This window comes from Etheostoma cragini, chromosome 1 (assembly GCF_013103735.1).
Source record: "Etheostoma cragini isolate CJK2018 chromosome 1, CSU_Ecrag_1.0, whole genome shotgun sequence".
Taxonomy (NCBI): Eukaryota; Metazoa; Chordata; class Actinopteri; order Perciformes; family Percidae; genus Etheostoma; species Etheostoma cragini.
In genome coordinates, this window is record NC_048407.1 from 22815136 (window position 1) to 22833886 (window position 18751).

General features: G+C 41.5%; 1 long non-coding RNA gene across 1 annotated transcript; it reads right to left on the reverse strand.

The window, feature by feature from the left end:
* Positions 1 to 18207, reverse strand: LOC117949017. Its single transcript, XR_004657608.1, has 3 exons — positions 18086 to 18207; positions 4595 to 4602; positions 1 to 11 (listed from the first exon to the last, which is right to left on the reverse strand). It is a non-coding gene; the product is annotated as an uncharacterized LOC117949017 (long non-coding RNA).
* Positions 18208 to 18751: the final 544 nt, after the last annotated feature.

The window sequence follows — 18751 nt, forward strand, 5'->3', positions numbered from 1 at the left end:
TTAACACCCGCCTTTTTATATCCCCCTCTCTCCTTTCCTCTGTCTTCCTTTCTTTGTTCAACATGGGACCATTTCTTGCAGTGTCCTTATGATGTAGGTTCAGCACTGCTAACGACCATTACCAATCATTAAAAATGGATAGAATAAGAACGATGCTACTGGAGCAACAATAGCCTGTGGCTAAGGTATTTATACTCAGAAGTACACACACACGCTTAGTCCAAGATGCATAAACAGATTTACACACAAACATGCCAGCTGTTAATGTAGACACGCATTAAAGCCTTACGAATACCACACATGCATATGCAGAAACACACACACACTACCACGGCTCCAACAATAACCACCCCCTCAACAAAAGCCATATTTTATATGTTTGTACACTGAACCTGTACTTATTTGCACATACAAACATCTACACTTTATGGAAATACAGCTTGAATTTCTTCACATGGACGGACTCATCCAAGCGAATACACCCACTCAAGAACCTCCCCACTCGTGCAAACTTGTCTAAACAAGCAAACACTAATACACATCCATAAACAAATTCAAGACTAACACATTCACTTTCAACATGCAGCACGACCAATATGACACAGCTTGTATAGCATTTACATGGTTGCACTTAGAATAGTTGTGTACAAAAACATGATGTCTAGGTACTGTGGCACTAGGCACTAGTACACACGATTATTTTGATACATATTGAGATTACAATAAATTATCACAATTATTGTCACATTATTTTATTGTCACATAGGCTATTTATAACTGCTTTCAAATCCATATTGTGAGACATTCCTCATATGTTGTACATACAGCTGCAACACATGTAAATGAAAATTATCTGAAATAAATAGCCTACGATATATCAACAAAAAAAAAGTATCTCTGAGAAAGCTCCTGCACTTGTTTTCAACAATAACTGATTAAAAGAGCCAGGAAGAGAGGGGGAGTGCGATGAACATGCTACTCACAGAGTGACGGCCGACTCATTATGAGTGGGTCCAGCACGGGTCGAATGGCGGGTCAGCAGACTTACACACGTTGTGTGTATGAAATGTCTGTATCGTAACTGCGCTGCATTTTTATGAACTATGATATTCTGGCCATGGGTCACATCTCTCGCCCAGGTCCAGCAGGCTCCGTCTCACACGCTGTTACTCTACAAACTAAAGTTAGTTGCATTCAATAACTTATTCTGTGTTTTTCGCTGTGGGCGCAAAACAAGCAGAGTTACCAGTGGAAACACTGGTACAAATACAGGTTTGCCTCTCATGCTTAACAATATACAGCTGTGTTAATAACAATTAATTCTGTGGACAAACGTGAGAAGTGTGGACCGGCACAGTCGCCGCTGTGTCTCTCCATGTTGCCAGTGAGCCGTGTGTGAGTTAATGGGGGCGGGGCTGCGTGGAGAGTAAGAAGAGAGATCCAAACTCAGGAACGGCTTGACAAAACAAAATGGGTTATGTAATGCAACATTAAACCATATCGATATAAACAACATTGCTTCTTTTGTGAAGAGGTAGCGGATGCGAGGACATTAGGTGCACCGGTGCGACCTAGGCAAAATGTTAGTTACACCCTAGAGCCCTGTGAGCTAACAGACACTAACTAGCGCTGGTCACTGCTGTTGTCTGAAAAATAACACAGACGGGACAAACAACCCTGTGACCGGCGTCTAACCGACTGCTATCTGTTGTGGAATTTTCCTCATGTTACTCTATCCTATGTGACTGTCTCCATCTAGAAACTAAGCTGTGTGGTGGAGGGAACAACTTGGCTGGTTCATGGTCAGACAGTGGTTTACGGAGTGGAAGATTGGCTTTGCAAAAAAAACTGTTCTATGAACAGAATGACACGTTTAAAATATTGCTAGATTACGTAAATTTGATCATGGGAAGCCTCAATTGTGATCGTGATTGAAATTCAATTAATTGTTCAGCCTCATGTGGCACGCACACTTTTAGCTTACGCATGGACATTTAGCTACACACAAAAGGGCACGCAAGCACAAAATAATCCCCTCACTACTCCCACGTAACAAAGACAGACACACACACACACACACACACACACACACACACACACACACAGATCTAAGGCCAAGTCAAACACTTACACTCACAGACTGTTTATTCTTTAAAGTGATTCATTTTCTGCAGACTTTGCAACTTCCTACAAATCCAGTAGTACAACAAGACACACACACTTTGCAGAACAGTGAACCCGTTAATGTGAGTGACAGCTCAGCAGATAAGTTGAGTACACATAATTTGACTAAAAACACAAGGAAAGCCAGTCTGTGTGAGAGGACCACAGAAAGAGACGCTGATAAACAATCTGAACCCTTAGCCAACCTGGAGAGTAATAATTACTGTGGCTCTACGTATTTCTTCTCACTGTCTCGCTCTCTCCCTAAAATCACATTAATGGATGAAAGTAGCTTCTGCTGCTGCTGACTCGTGCTTTGAAATGGAAATGTAACTCATTGGCTCCATATGTAGAGCGTGCGCACACGCAAGCATGCACACACACACACACACACACACACACACACACAGCATAGGTATGCTGAAACAGTGTCCCTCTCTCTCTCAAACACACAGACACACACACACACACACACACTGCCCTTAAACCATGGAACTAAGCGAAAGAAAAACTGAAATAACACTAATGTAACATTAACAGACACATTAGCCTGCTTAATGTTAGCCCGCTAGCCAGCCATTAGCCTACAGCTTATAGAAAATGTCATGCTAGCAGAAAATCAAAGCAATATATTAAAAAAGCAAAAATGCTACATTAACCGATATACTAGCCTCTATAGGCAGTGGACAGCAGCACCAAATTGACAGATACTACGGTTTAAAGCTGCAGTGTGGCACTGCAGCTGCATCATTCAGCTGCACAAAGGATCTTTTTTCAAGTTAAAGAATGTCCAACCTGCTTTAGTGTCCTTGAGCCAAGCGCTGAATCCCTACCAGCTTCAACAAGCTGACACCATTTTCCCTACCTGGATCAGTAATTACCATTTAACTTTCATCTGTGTTATTTTAGCTTGTTAGCCTTGGGATACTCCATAGTAAGAAACAGTTTTACATGCAGAACGACAATGGTACTACATCAAAAAAGCAGCATCCTGATTCATTTCAATGAGACCAATATGCTGATGCAGTGAGACCACCGCTGCCGAGGACTCCAGCTGCTGCAATACCTCTACAGGCCTGTTTTTTTACTGAATGTAGCAGTTAACAACAATCAGCACTGAAAGACAGCGCTATTACTGTAGTGATACAATAAGTGCATTTGAACGTGATACGATTGCTTAGCTTAGAAAAAAACGTTAAAACAACATTGTAATTCAATGGCATTGTTGTGCTTAACAAGGCCTTACGAATACTATAGATGTCGAACTAAATAATGAAACACATGTATATACCTACATATATAGATGTATAGATAATATGTAGTGTGACGGCCCCTGTTGGCTGTGTGTGTCTGCTTGTCTTCATTATGCATAACGGGGCATTCACACTGAAAAATGCAATCTGGCGAATTGTCGCAGGGTGTGGCTGGGGGGGGAGAGTGTCAATGAGACAGCCTATTTGTGTGACGACCTGTTGTGTTATTAAACCCCTCCCAACAAAGCACAAGTAGACCATTTTTCAAAATTACTGTTTTCCGTCAGGCCGTTTACAGATTTCGGCGTTTCCGACCGCACTTAAAGCCAGCTTCATTTCAAAGGAAAGGTAGAAAGAAAAGAGACAAGTGAGACAGAGCGAGTGTTTTGTTGAAGCCAGAAACATTAAGCTATTACACAAACTCCCAGTGCTTTTGTTTAGTTTTTTACCCTCCACTTTAATGCACAGGAATCTCACACTACCTCAAAACACACTGACAAGTCTGATCGCTGGTTACATGATTGGCCACCGCAGTGTCGCGTGGTGATTTGCATATCCAAAAGTTGAGTCGGTCTCCATTTTTTCGCCACAGCCGTTTTGCGTTTTTTTTGAGTGACTCATCTGTTGCATCAAGTGAACGTGGCTTAACTATGTTTAGGAAGTCTGCTGGGGGAGCCTGACTTGGAGCAACTGGGCTAAGGATATGTAGGGCCCACCTTCCTGGACTTGGTCCTCTTTGGCTCTCTGCTCTGCTAAAACCGGAGGCCCAGTTGTTATTTTGATTGTTTTGTTCCTTTTTTTGTATTTCTATTTAGTTAAACATCCGGTAACAGCTAACCAACCAAGAAAGGCAAACCCTGCCAATCAAAAGGTGCTGAAAAATACTACACTGGATCTTAGATGAATGCCTGCCGTAACGGAGGTTCTTTTTGTTTGCAATTGCAAATTGATGTCTAGCAATTGATGTTTGGCACCTGGAATTTGAATACAATAGACTATACCTTGATTTAACGCAAACATAGAACGGTTAATGTGCGTGTTGAACCATCTACGCTGCCAGCAATATACATTGCATCGTTCACTGGAATTTGTAAAATTGTACCACAGCTGTTGCAGTTCTAACTAATTTGGTAAATTAAATTTGGATATTGGTTGTCAAGGATGTCTTGTAGCCACACCGACTGATCTTTCATTACAAACTCCAGTTGAGAGGTTCATTTCATGCTTATTTTTAGAGCTGGCTGTCTGAGTAATCCTGTGTTATAAAATAACCCTCAGCTCCCACCACAGCGAGGCGTCTGCACCACAAGGTACAGAAAAACAGCAACAAACTGCTTTGCCAAAGTGGCTGCATTAACAGCTCTGTAGCAGCTAAATGTAAAGTTTTAACCTGTGATGTAAATTATGTTTCTTTAAAGCATATACTAGCTAATCAGGCATGTATTTAGGCTTTCAAAAGCATACTGTAGATCTTCTTTTAAGATGTTGGATGTAACGCTAACAGTTCAAAAGATGAATGGAGTGGTCTCTATTAGTTGGGTTTAAAGATTTCAGAAAAACATTAGCATGGTGGTTCAGAAAAAGAGCTTGACAAAAAAACCTGGCACATAACAGTTACGCATGAATCGTAATAGGTGGTAAAACACAATCGGTCTAGCCATGCAACAGCACTTTTATGATGTTCATAATGTCAAGCTCTGCCATGCTATTTCACAGGAAATACACATGCTCTTTTATTTCCTTTTTTCATGCTGTCCTCTCTGATTTTACATGACAGATAGATGTACAATTGTGCTGTGATGCAGTATTTACTGCAAGCATGAAATATTCAAGTCCAGTCATTAATATCAACAGATTTTAGAGCCCTGTTTGCTCGTGCCTTTAGGTCAGCTTGGTGGATTTCCCTTCAGATCTGAGGTATAAATTCAGGGCAGACAGGGTTATGATGTCATTACTTAATGCCAGACATTACTTGCCGAGCAGTACAAGATGGAAAAGTAATTCTTGATTAATTGCGTCTGCTAGGGAATACATTCTATTTCCTCTTTAACTTTGTCTCCCAGTGCATAGCAGTGCTTCTCCTTCCTCTCTGTCCCAATATCTCTTTAACACAGTTGCTCTGATCTTTGCCTCTATCTCAATCTCTCTCTATTTCTTTATCCATATTCTCTTCTTCTCTTTCTACCCTCTCTCCCTGCATTAGTCTACTGTATGTAGGCCACGGCTCTTTTTAAAGTTCTGTCATTTGAACACTAAAAAAGATATATTACTTGCTCATTTTCAACCAAGCGTGGACGGCTAAATGATACTTCTCCTTTCCAGCATCACAAGCATAATGACCCAAGTACACTTTACATGTACTTTGTACTCTGTGACAGTACAGTATGTATGTTCTGCACATACAGTGTATAAAAATTAAGAACTTTAGAACTGAGAGCAAACAAAAAATGTTTCATTGCTTCCAGTATTCATTAGATCTCTCTGTAGCTCTCTTATCTCTACACACTATCTTTCTTACACACACATTCACACACCACCTCTTTGCTCTCCATTGAACTGTGTACTCTGCAGTAGTTAACTGCATTGAAGTGTGTGTGTATTCTCTGGTCTCAGTGGACAACTAGAAGGACCCTCAAGTACCTGAAATTCATCAGTACTCAATGAGATATTTTGCTCCTTCTGTTGCATGTGTGCGCACACACACACGCACGCACACACACACACGGTTCCATAATATGTGTAGACTTTGGTGTGACTGAGGGAATTCTATTATTATACAATGTAGGATTATTTTTATAATCTAGATGTGTTGTTCTAAGTATCAAGGTTTATAATGTGTGTATGCTCACTGCAAAAGAACTTTCATTCATTGAGGAAGATGTTAAAGGAGGATGCACAGAAAGGCCAAGCTTAGGTCTTCTAAAATAGCGTAGGCTTATATGGTACAAAAAGAAAATATGTACCAGACAGTTGGTAGAGGCTGGATTCCTGAACCTAGCCCAACGGGACCCGACAGAACCCATCAGGCCGGGCCGAGTTTGGATAGATATTCAGAAATAAGGTTTGGGATCCGGTCGGGCTGAGTCCTATCAGCCTGATAAGGCTTTTGTTGTAAAATGGTGCTGCGGCTCCTTTAAGAGAGCTCAGTGCGTGTGGCTGTAGGTGTGTGTGGAAAGTGGGCAGAAGATAGATAAAGAAAGAGGAAGCAGACGTGTAGCCTAGATGGGACCGGAGCGGAGTTGGTGGAATAAGTTTAAGTTTTGTACACGGTGTGTGCAATGTCCGAAGTAATCCCCAGACTGAAAGCTTAGTTCATTCATTTGCTCCCCAGAAACGTGATTTTAACCCTGACGTTATTTTATAACGTGGGCCCTGAAGGTAACGAGTCTCCCCTGGTTTTCTGACCACGGTCGGAAAAGAAGCAATCAGGATCAGCATGTTGCCCAGAGTGCACTGATGCGCTCATCTGTTGACATTTCCAAATGCCTTCCTACAGTTGCTTAATAAAAGCTTTCCACACAAACCACCATTAGTATGAGAAAAAAGAGATTTTAACTGTGTCATGCTTGGGTCGGGCTCAGACATAAATATTGTAATGCCTATTGGGCCCAGGTTGGTTTGGTTACTGCACTGACGGACGTGGACCGGGTTCAGACAGAAAAATGCAGCCTGATCCGCACTCTACCAGTTGGGTAGAAAAACAGGAAATAGCTGTTGGGCGCTGTGACAAGGCATAGCCAGTTAAAGAAATGGACCAACAGATCCCGTTGCTCTCGACAGAGACCAGTGAAGGATATTAGAAGTACTTTTCTGGGGAGCACTGAGCGTTACTGCGCAGCCTCCAACTGAGCTTGACTACATAGATGTGACGTGAGCTACATGTCTGAAAGTTGTAAGTGTTCTGGTAGCTGTGCCAAGAGAAATCTCAATCATTCCCAATGAGCAGAGACGGATATATGCAAGGAGATAACATAGAGCTAATTATTGCTAACTAACCTGCTTAACACACAAACCTAAACAGCTAATGTAAGTCAAAACTGTCTGCGAGCTTCTCCTGACAACACAATGATTTGTCGACTCTGCAACCGCAAGTTGCTTGGTTATGACACAATCGTTGGCTTATTTTTACAAAAACGTCTGCTTCAGAGCCATAACGTGAGATACACTTGTAATGGAGCCTTTTATACATTGTCTTTTTTCTTTATAATAAATAATGGACAAATAGAGTCTTTAAACACTTCAGATTTAAAGTTATTTGCCGTCAAAGTGACGTAAAAATGAATTGCGGTCGATGGAATGCTAACGACAGGTGAGTACTTCGTAGCAATAAAATGGCGCCATAAGAGCTACGCTTAGAGAGGAGAGGCTTACCCCCTTGTGAAAAGGACACAAAAAGCAAGAGAAGGGAGGTGAACCTGCATGCCTTTATAATTCGGAATACTGTTAAAGTAAACTGTTGAACTTCACTTCGTCTCAAGTGTTTGATTGACAAGTCTAAGTTGAAGTGATCAACGAACACGCAGGAATTTGGTATTGAGGTAAATCTATTGGGGTAAGAGTCAGTTTGGCCTTAGGGTCAGACAGTTCCCAACAACAAGCACCTGAAAACATTGAACAAAATGTCTCTCTTTCTGTGTATGTGCCTTTTAGTCCGTCTCTCCCACGTAGAGGTGAAAGTTTTAAGTGCCTCTATGCTTCTCATACATTTTAAACAAAATAAATATTAAAACACACACACAGGGAATCCCACACGAACGTGCATGCAGACACACATCGACACACACACAGCTTTTTAAAATTTAAAGTAGGCCTAAGCTAGAGTATGTATCATCTAGCACAAGGACACTCACAAATATGCACATGCAAACACATGTGCTTCTGCATATAGGCAATTTCCTACACTCCTGAGAATCACCGAGCATCTTGTGAGCATGTTAACTATTGACTTTCAGAATATATCCTGTAATTATCATTTATTGTTGGTTTCTACAGCCGCTTCCACTTATGGGTTTCTACAGAAGTGACTTGCAAACAAATGCATTAAGAAATACTTATATCTGCTTACAACTACATTATAGTCTATTATATACCATTTAGTACATGTTTATATACTTCTTATAAATGCTTAATAGAGACTTAAAGTAAAGTTTTCTATTCTGCTAAAATACAATACCTTAAAACACGAGGTCCACTTACTTAGCTTTTCAATTAGCTTTTCACCGTGACAGGAGGCGAAAAGAGCTCGTTTAGGTGTCAGCATGTGACCTACGTGCAGAACCTCTGTCATGATAACAGCTGATTGTATATGGGGAGAAGGTCATAACAGAGTACACTATTTTTATATAGGACATATATACACACACACACATACTGATGGATACATATATACTGTATATATAGAGTATATAAATGTATATTTGTATCCGTGGCTTACATTCACTCTCATTTCTTTTAACGTTAAAATTCTTTCTGAATTTGAAAGTTGTATTGGCATGTTTCACACTTCTATATGTCAAATACCCTCAGTTTTATGTACCTACAGGGAATCCACAGGAACAATGTGTGTGTGTGTGTGTGTGTGGGTGTGGTGTGTGTGTGTGTGTGTGTGTGTTTGTTTAGGTCCTAATGTCTTCATAAGTGTTAAAACATCCTTCATAAGGATAATAATTCATTTTATTTATGACTTTAAATTTTGCAGTTTAAAGCAATTCAGTATTATGTATTTGTAGTTATTTGAAATTAGACTTCAGGGTAAAACGTGCATGTATTACTTTATTGTGTATTTTCTGCATGTGATAATTATAGAATTAAATAATGTGGTAATTATCAAAAGAATCCCTGTTGTCATTGTCAAAACATGAACAGAAACATCCTATGCTAGAAGCTCAGTGAAGGATTGAGAACTTTAAAAAACAATAATCACCAAACAGCGACACAAAAGTCTTCTTTAATAGAACTTTTTCTTCCAACGTCGCGTCCCCCGAGTTGTTTATTTGCACTTCAGTTCATATCTAAAGCTACCTGAGTCTATGACATTAAGTGACATTTCCAAACAATCAATAATTAGTTGTGAGTTGGAATTTAAAGTGCGCCATCACATTTAAAAGGCTGGCAACCATCTGGGGTTTGAAGTTTGACAAAATAAATTATTGCCACGCTCCGTCTGTCTTTCCAGATGTTAGTCTGCCCTTTAATTTTCTCTCACTCTGTCTTCCTGTGTGTTTAACTCTTCAATAACTAAAATAGCTGCAGGTATACCGCACATCACACTGCAATACCTTGACACGGAAAAGCTTTATTTGTGGCCCTGGTCAGGGTTTTTAGACGATGGGTTAAAGATTTAAATTGCATGTGCATGTTCTACATTTGTTGATTTAAACTGAGCCGAATTATCTAATATAGAATCTGCAGCATATTTACTGTCTTTTAAAAGTGGTTATGATTGTAGGTTAAAAAAAAGCTGATAAACAACGCAGAAAACAGATACAAACAAGTGCCTAGACAGATTAGAGTGAAAGATGAATCGCAGGTGATAAGAAGAAGCAGTTGCTTTAATCACAAAACGCTTAAATGCACAATCATCATATTCAACACTTTGCCGCAATCACACTTTTTACAATTTCACTCAAATGCCTTTTATTATTCGAGGTTGACAGCCTGCATGTAAGGCAGGGGAATTCATATGAAGAGAACACACATACACATGCATTCATAATACACAGTTTATAACACCCAGAGATAGATCAACGGTAACGAAAAGGAAGGGGCACCACACAAGAAATAAAACTGTGACCGAATTCTTTAACACTGCGAGAGACAATTTTGTTCTTTAATGCAGAGCGGGAAAATCTGACAGGTGCGTGTGTGTGTGTGTGTGTGTGTGTGTGTGTGTGTGTGTGTGTGTGTGTGTGTGTGAGGGAGAAATTGAGACAGAAATACAGAGGGACAAGCGTTGAGAAAAAGAGGGAAGTGCACACAGAGAAGCTATTGATAAAGCGAGTAACAGTAACGCTCCCACCAAACGAGTAGAATGTTAACACTTTCTTCTCTCTCCATTTCTAACATGAGGAACCTCGTTGGTCACTATCCCCACCAACACAGACCTGCTGGGCTGCTGACACATAGCACCAGATCACCGTCATACCATCAGACTCTCCACAGCCACTGAGACAACTACTGCTCTGTGTGGCGCCACAAAACCATGTAATACAGTATGGGATTTCCTCTCTAAATGCCCTCCAGGAGAAATTTCACCCCATCTCTCCCAGTCTGAGTCTGCTCATTTGTAGACAGTAACACAGGTCATTAAGTTAGTAGCCAAGATTATCCACATAGCAAACAAGATCTTTAACTGTTTCTGTTTCAGATGTGATCCCCTCTCACTTGGAGAAATTGCCTAAAGTCTTTTTTAAGTGAACTGTAAATGATTTTGGAGTTGGCTTATTTATTTTGATGACAATATCTGCACAGCATAGAGGCCAAAAATGAGCGTGCCTACACTGTTCCCCAGATGCATTACTGTGTCCAAGTTGGCCACTGCATTCTCTCTCACACGCGCACACACACACACGCCTGCACACACAAGCTCTCTCTCTCACACACACACACACACACACACAATAACTCACTGTGCCTGTATGTAGGCTAGATCTCATTCTCTCGTTTGCAATACCTAACGCTATCTCAAACCCGCACACACAATAGACGCACACGCACGCCATCCCCAGAGAGGCGAGCGCGCACATACACAGCTCATACACGGAACTCTCTCTCTCTCTCTCTCTCTCACACACACACACAGACACACACACACACCAACGCTGTCCGCAGGCACGAATTAACTACCTTCCTCTCACTCTCTTGTGCGCGCTCACACGCAAACCAGCCTGTCAATTTTCTGATCCCCACCAACATACGCGCGCACACACATATGGAAGCACACAAACGCGCAGACAATCCCAGAACCTCCTAAACTCACCCTTGGCCGAGGAGAAATCCCCGAAGAGAAACCCCAGCAGGAGGAGAAGCGGGAGGTCGTGTCTCAGCCTGGCCGATTTCTTTACATTCAGCGTCCTCCTCATCAACAGCATATCCGGCGCTCCCAAATCCGTCATTTTGCTGTTTAATAAATCCAAGCTGGCTTTATTTTAAAGCCCTTTCCCCACCTGGCCGCTCTGCTTGGCTGAAGGAAGCGGAGGGGGGTAAAAGAGGATGGCCCCCCCCTCCTCCTTTTTCTTTCGTTTTTATACAAAAAAATAATTACACCCGAAGATCAATCACGAATATCCCACACACACATGTCCATGTTAACGTTTGGACAGGATAACCGCTGATGGGTTGTCGGTCTGAAATCGGGCAACACGCTGCTGGTGTGAGCTGTCATAGCAGAGACCGGAGGACCGGAGGAGAGAGATGAAGAGATTCAGGGAAGGAGAGGTGGTTGGTAGGTCCGCACAGCACGGCGAGCTAGCGACGACTGAGAGAGAGAGCGAGAGGGGGGGGGGGCAAGAGAGAGCGATAGGCAGACGCAAAGAGTAAGAGAGAGATGAAGCGAAGGAGAAAGAGATAGGTTAGTCAGGAAAGTAAGAGAGGAAAAGTGAAAGATAGTGGAGGAGGAGAACAAGGGGGGTTAGGAAATAAGGAGAAGTAATGAATCAGATGCTGAAGAGGGTGGATGAGGGGAGAGAGAGGGAGGAAGGGTTAAGAGAAAAGATAGGTGAGGAAGGGGGGATTTTAGGGGGGGGGGGGCAGGAGAGGAGAACCAGTAAAGGAATGAGATGGAAAGAGAAAGGAAGAAAAAAACAGATGAAGAAGAGAGGATGAAGAAAAGAAAACAGGGATGAGGGAGGAAGGAAGGAAGCAGGAATAGGAGATAGGAAGGAGAAAAGAACAATGTCAGTCAGGGGAGAGGTAGAGCAAGAAGTGATGGATGAAATGAAAGAAGAAAAAAGAGATTTTGGAAAAAGAGAAAAAGAGAGAGGGGGATGAAAGAGATCCCAGGGAGTCGGAAAAGAGATGAAGAAAAAAGTGACAGAGACTGTGAGAGGAAGAAAGGGGAGGAGAGGTGAGGAAAATGGGAAAATAAGAAGTATTAAGAAAGAAAGAAAAAAGGGGGAGATAAAGGGTAAAAGAGAAACGATAGGAATGGGAAAGCTAAAGGAGAGAGGAAGGAAATAGGGATAAATGAGTGAAAAAAGGACAAGGAATTTCAGGAAATATAGCAAGGGAAGGAGGGAGGGAAAGGGGTGGAAAAGAGGGAGAAGAGAGAAAAGTGATGGAATGGGAGATGAGATGCAAAGAGATTCAAGGGGTAATGAAAAAGGTTTATTCCAGGAAAGTATGGGGGGTGTGGGAAAGAAAGGGAAGACATGAGAGAGGGGCTGTGTGAATGAGAAAGGGAGGAGACATACAAAGGGAGGAAAAGGAGAGAAGGTAAAAATAGAGGGACCAGGGAGGAAGGGAAGAAAGAGAGAGGGAGGTACAAAAGGATGGGATGACGTCATCAGTGATGGAGGGAGAGTGGGACAAAGGGAGAACACAAAGTTGGTGGGAAAGGAAATGGACACAGGAGGGGAAGGCTGATAAAAAAGGAGAAGAAGCAAAGGACAAAGTGGCAGGTAGAAGAAATAAAAAGGAGTGGAAGGGGGACTCATAGAGGGAGTGAGAAAGATGGGAGTAAAGAAAAAAAACAGAAGGACCAACGAACAAGAGGTGAAGCTAAAAAGGCAAACAAAAAAGACAAGACAAAAAAAGGGTAGAAAGGAGGGAGGATGCTGCATGGAGGGGTGCGGGGGGGTGGTCCAAGCCTGCCAAACACGCACTGAATATTTACTTTCAAGCACATTTGTGTGATTTGAGGAGGTCACATGACGTTAATCAAAAGAAAATCATCACCCTCTCCTTCTCGCCGATCAATCTCAGTGCCATATAAACACCGCTCTGATTTTCTCATCTCTATAAGTGTGTGTGTGTGTGTGTGTGTGTGTGTGTGTGTCCCAAGCGGAGCCACGAGCCAGTTATTGATCCCCGGTCCCTGGTGGCATGTGCAGAGGATCACGCTAACAAGATTACAATGCTACAAACACGACGTGGAGACTTAGCCCACTGAGCCACCGAGACGACCAACAGCGTTTAGAGGCAAATGCAAATTACATGTCACTCTAAATTTGACCTATTACAGTATTTCACAGCAGGTGTCACCCAAAATACGGTCACACAATGCAGAAAAGCTAGTGATGTGGGTGCATAAAGTATAGCCTCTAAAACCTTACATCAGCCATAGTTTTTTGAGAGATTTCTCAGAGTTTAGATGAGGATTTCCCACTAGCTGCCATCTTGGCAGTTACTGGAGCCAATCAAGCAAACCCAATAAATGTACCTGCCCTTTAGTTTTAATATAATTTTAATGTAAAAAAAAAAAAGTCATTACAGAACAGAATTTTATTTCAGCACTGATGTAATGGCTTCTTTTTTTAATCTATAGCATCTAGCGGTCATTTAGTGGTACTGCACCTTAAGGGAAATCTCAGTCCAGACTGCTCGGCCCAATACACTCAGCCTCTCAACACATACATAAAATGTTTCTAGATAGATTTCTATTTGTTGCTTTTACATACTGGAATAATCAGAATACACTTATGCTGCTTGCTACAGTACTACGACGTAAACAATCAGGGAATTTGAGCTAACCCTCATTTTGCGTCAGACCCCTAAACAGCCCCTGTTTAACCATGTTACAAGATTTATAGGCAGCAGCTTTTTTTGCTTTGAGTAGTTTTGAGTAGTCATAACATATTTGTTTCCAACATTACTTATCCACAATAATTTAGTTCTACTTGGCAACCTCTTTCCTCCTTGTACAGATAGTTAACCATCTCAATTTTGATATCACAGCTCGTGTGTGTGTGTGTGTGTCTCATGTGTGTTTTAGTGAGTGGCTGTGTGTGTGTGTGTGTGTGTGTGTGTGTGTGTGTGTGTGTGGGTTGAGCCATTTCACAGCATTACTGTGAGTCATCCATCAAGCTGGTAGCTCTCTGTGCATAGGGCTAGTTTAGTCATTTTATATACATTTACAAAATCATTTTTTACATCTACTGGTGGGAGTCTTCATAACAGCATACGCTCCTAAAACAGACTATAATTTCAACCTAGACAAAAGGGTCGTATGACACAAGACAAATCTGCTGTTGATCTTTAACAAACAGGCAGACCGGGACGCAAGGAGACAGAATGGGACACAGATAAACATATATACGGACAAATACTGTAGGTAGACAGAAAGATAGATAGAGATAGATTTGATAGAGAGAGCATCCATCCAGCACCATGGACAGCTATTTATTTATATTTTATTTATTTTTTTACAGATGAGTGTAGTCAGGCTGCCATCTATTGGTCAAAGACAAACTGCAAGAGAGAGAGACAGAGAGAGAGAGAGAGAGAGAGAGAGAGACAGAGAGAGAGAGAGAAGTAGCAGAAGTGTGATAGTATAAACTGAAATTTAGGTTTAAGTACATGACTCTGAATAAAATATAACGAACCATCATTTCCCTGTAGAGTTTGTGATGTGCATCCGGTATTTGAAAGGCAGCCCTGCGAGTACATTTGAATCTGGCGGCCTTCAGATTATTGTTGAAAGGATTTCCCATGTAGCTCGGCAGTAGTAAACATTCACATCCATGGCGGATCACAAGCACAGCAAACACCCATCTATTATGTCAGCTTCAACAAGGACAAGTTCAAGCTCTAACTTTAGATCTGTACTGTTATAGTCAATGTATGAAGTCAGTAACCAAGGAAACCATTAACATTCCTGTAGAAACATGTTTGTACTGAAAACTAATGAAATCATGCAGGGTCTTGCACTTTATTGTGAATACAAAACAGAAAAAAAGGAGGCGCGGCCATTTGCCTTCTATTGCAAAGAACTGCTAACCTCACAGCAGAGAGAATGAGGAAGAAGTAAAGTAACAGACCAAACTGATGTCTGCAATGACATTAAGAGAAGACATTAAAAAAATATATACATACAGTACATACTGTGTATGTGTATGTGTGTGTGTGTGTATATATATTTATGATCACTGAAGGCATCAAAACTATCAATGAACACACATGGAATTATGTACTTAATAAAAAAGTGTGAAATAACTGAAAACATGTCTTGTATTCTAGTTTCTTTAAAGTAGCAAGCTTTGCTCTAATTACCTAGTGCTTTGCACACTCTTGGCCTTCTCTTGATGAGCTTCAAGAGGTAGTCACCTGAACTGGTTTCCCAACAGTCTTAAAGGAGTTCCTAGAGATGCTCAGCACTTGTTGGCCCTTTTTCCTTCACTCTGCGGGCCAGCTCACCCCAAACCATCTCGATTGGGTTCAGGTCCGGTGACTGTGGAGGCGCAGCACTCCATCACTCTTCTTCTTAGTCAAATGGCCCTTACACAGCCTGGAGGTGTGTTTGGGATCATTGTCCTGTTGAAAAAGGAATGATGGTCCAACTAAACGCAAACTGGATGGGATGGCATGCCGCTGCAGGATGCTGTGGTAGCCATGCTGGTTCAGTATGCCTTCAATTTGGAATAAATCCCCAACAATGTCACCAGCAAAGCACCCCCACACCATCACACCTCCTCCTCCAGGCTTCACGGTGGGAACCAGGCATGTAGAATCATTTTCTCCGTCGCGCAAAGACACAGCGATTGGAACCCAAGGATCTCCAACTTGGACTCATCAGACCAAAGCACAGATTTCCACTGGTCTAATGTCCATTCCTTGTGTTTCTTGGCCCAAACAAATCTCTTCTGCTTGTTGCCTCTCCTTAGCAGTGGTTTCCTAGCTGTTATTTGATCATGAAGGCCTGACTCACGCAGTCTCCTCTTAACAGTTGTTCTACAGATGTGTCTGCTGCTAGAACTCTGTGAGGTAGTCATCTGGTCTCTAATTTGAGCTGCTGTTAACGTGTGATTTCTGAGGCTGGTGACTCAGATGAACTTATCCTCAGCAGCAGAGGTGACTCTTGGTCTTCTTCTCCTGGGCGCTCCTCATGTGATCCAGTTTCGTTCAGGCACTAGATGGTTTTTGCGACTGCACTTGGGGACACATTCAAAGCTTTGACCGTCATTTCTTAAAGTAATGACGGCCAGTTGTTTCTCTTTACTTAACGGATTGGTTCTTGCCACACTATGAATTCTAACAGTTGTCCAGTAAGGCTGTCTGATGTGTATCAACCTGACTTCTGCAAAACACAACTGACGGTCCCAACTCCATTAATAAGGCAAGAAAGTCCACCCTTAACCAATTAACCCTGACAAGGCACACCTGTGAAGTGAAAACCATTTCATGTGATTACCTCATGAAGCTCATTGAGAGAACACCAAGGGTTTGCAGCATTATCAAAAAGGACATGTGTTATTTCACACTTTTTTGTTAACATAATTCCATTCATAGTTATGATGCCTTCAGTGATAATCTACAATGTAAATAGTCATGAAATAAAGAAAACGCATTGAATAAGAAGGTGGTTCCAAACTTTTGGCCTGTACTGTACATATACATACATACACACACACAAACGTATAAATATCTGACAGATCTGTTTATTTGTTTTTGACCTCCCTATGCAAAAACTGAAAGTACATACAGGCCTAAACTGCATTCCTCTTTAATGATTAGAGAAAAAAAAAAAAAGATTGGTTGCTTTAATAATAGTGTTCGCAATTTTTTCATATGAGGTGTGCCAGTTTTTTGAAATAGGAAAATATTTTGTGCGTTAAGTTTAAACAAAGCAAGACTTACATTAGATGTTAAAAGTAACACCTTTATATAACTTCTGACAGAAGTACATTAAATATGCCCTAGGCTATATAACAGGTTTATTATCAAAGAATACAGGCCCACATCACTACTTATTTTAAAGACTGATTCCTACACAGGACTGACTGGAAATTTAGTTAAGTTACCACAGTATAAAATTCTGTCAATTAAAAGTTATAGTAGTCAAATTACAGGTGACTAAATGTAAAATACTAAATGTGATAATTACTGAATGTACACAATGAGAGAATGTATCACCAGTTACTGTCTTGTGATCAATAGTTGTAATTACTGTAGGTATATGACAGTACTTTATGACAGTAAATTACAGCCTGTAATTTAACAGGTAAGCAAAAATCAATCAAAGGCACAAGCAATGTTTTGTCCAACAATCATTTCTTTCAAAGTTCCCGGGGGCATCGAGGCTGCATTTCCATTTGAGACCTTGGTTTTCTTCTTTTTTTCATCTTCAGGGGAAAAGAAGTACTGTTGTTTGCCTCCAAAAGCTTTAAAGTTCAGCATGTTTTTGGAGCACACACCACAGAGAGTTAGAAGGTAAAATATTTCAACTTTTAGTAAAACATTGCTCTGCTTCAAATGAGTTTTAGTTTTTAAGCAAGAGCCACCATCAGCACCTGGCCCAATTAGTGCTGTCAGTTAAACACGTTATTAACGGTGTTAAAGCAAACCCATTTTAATGACGTCAATGTTTTTATCGCAAGATTACGTTCTTTTTGGCCTAGCACACTTTATAGTTTTCTGTCTAGGATCTAGCTAGACCGAAAAGGCACACCGCACACACTTGTTTGAGCTTGCAAGCTGGCAAAAGAGTAGTTACGTTTTGAGTGAGCCCTCCTTACCCCCCACGCGTTTGCCATAGAGTTACACAACCAACATGGCAGCAACAGGGACTAACATTAATTCTTTTCTTAATTAGTCGTTTCATTACTTACTTCAGGCACCAAAGTGACCTGCAGCTCGTGTTGCTCTGTCCAGCTGAGAATCACCTAAAGTGTTCTAAACCACCAGGTAGCGCTGACCTGACGGAGCACCATGAGGGGCACCAGAGGCGGGGCACCAGAGGCGGGGCACCAGAGGCGGGGCACCAGAGGCGGGGCTTACAAACTCTTTTGTGGCTCAACACATCTACCAAAGGCCGCTGATGCAACCGAGCTGACGGAGGTCTGTAGCGGCTTTAACAACTAGCGATTGCCGCTCTGTAGCACAGAGCTCTTCAACGTTTGTTTTTACAACTAGTTACTACTAAGGAGCTTGCTACAGGTGTGCTACACTCAAGAGACCACGGGATGTTAACGTACATTACTCAGCAACAGTTGGAAATATAGGCAAGGTTGCACAATAACGTTAAAATTATTTGAACTTTTAGCAAAGAACAAGTGAATTACCTGTATGTGTGAAAACATCTTCATCTCACTCATCTGTTTTGTTGTTGAATACACAGCCCCCCCCCTCCAAAAAAATATGAGTGTGTGTGTGGGTGTGTGTATGACTCAAAACAAAATAAA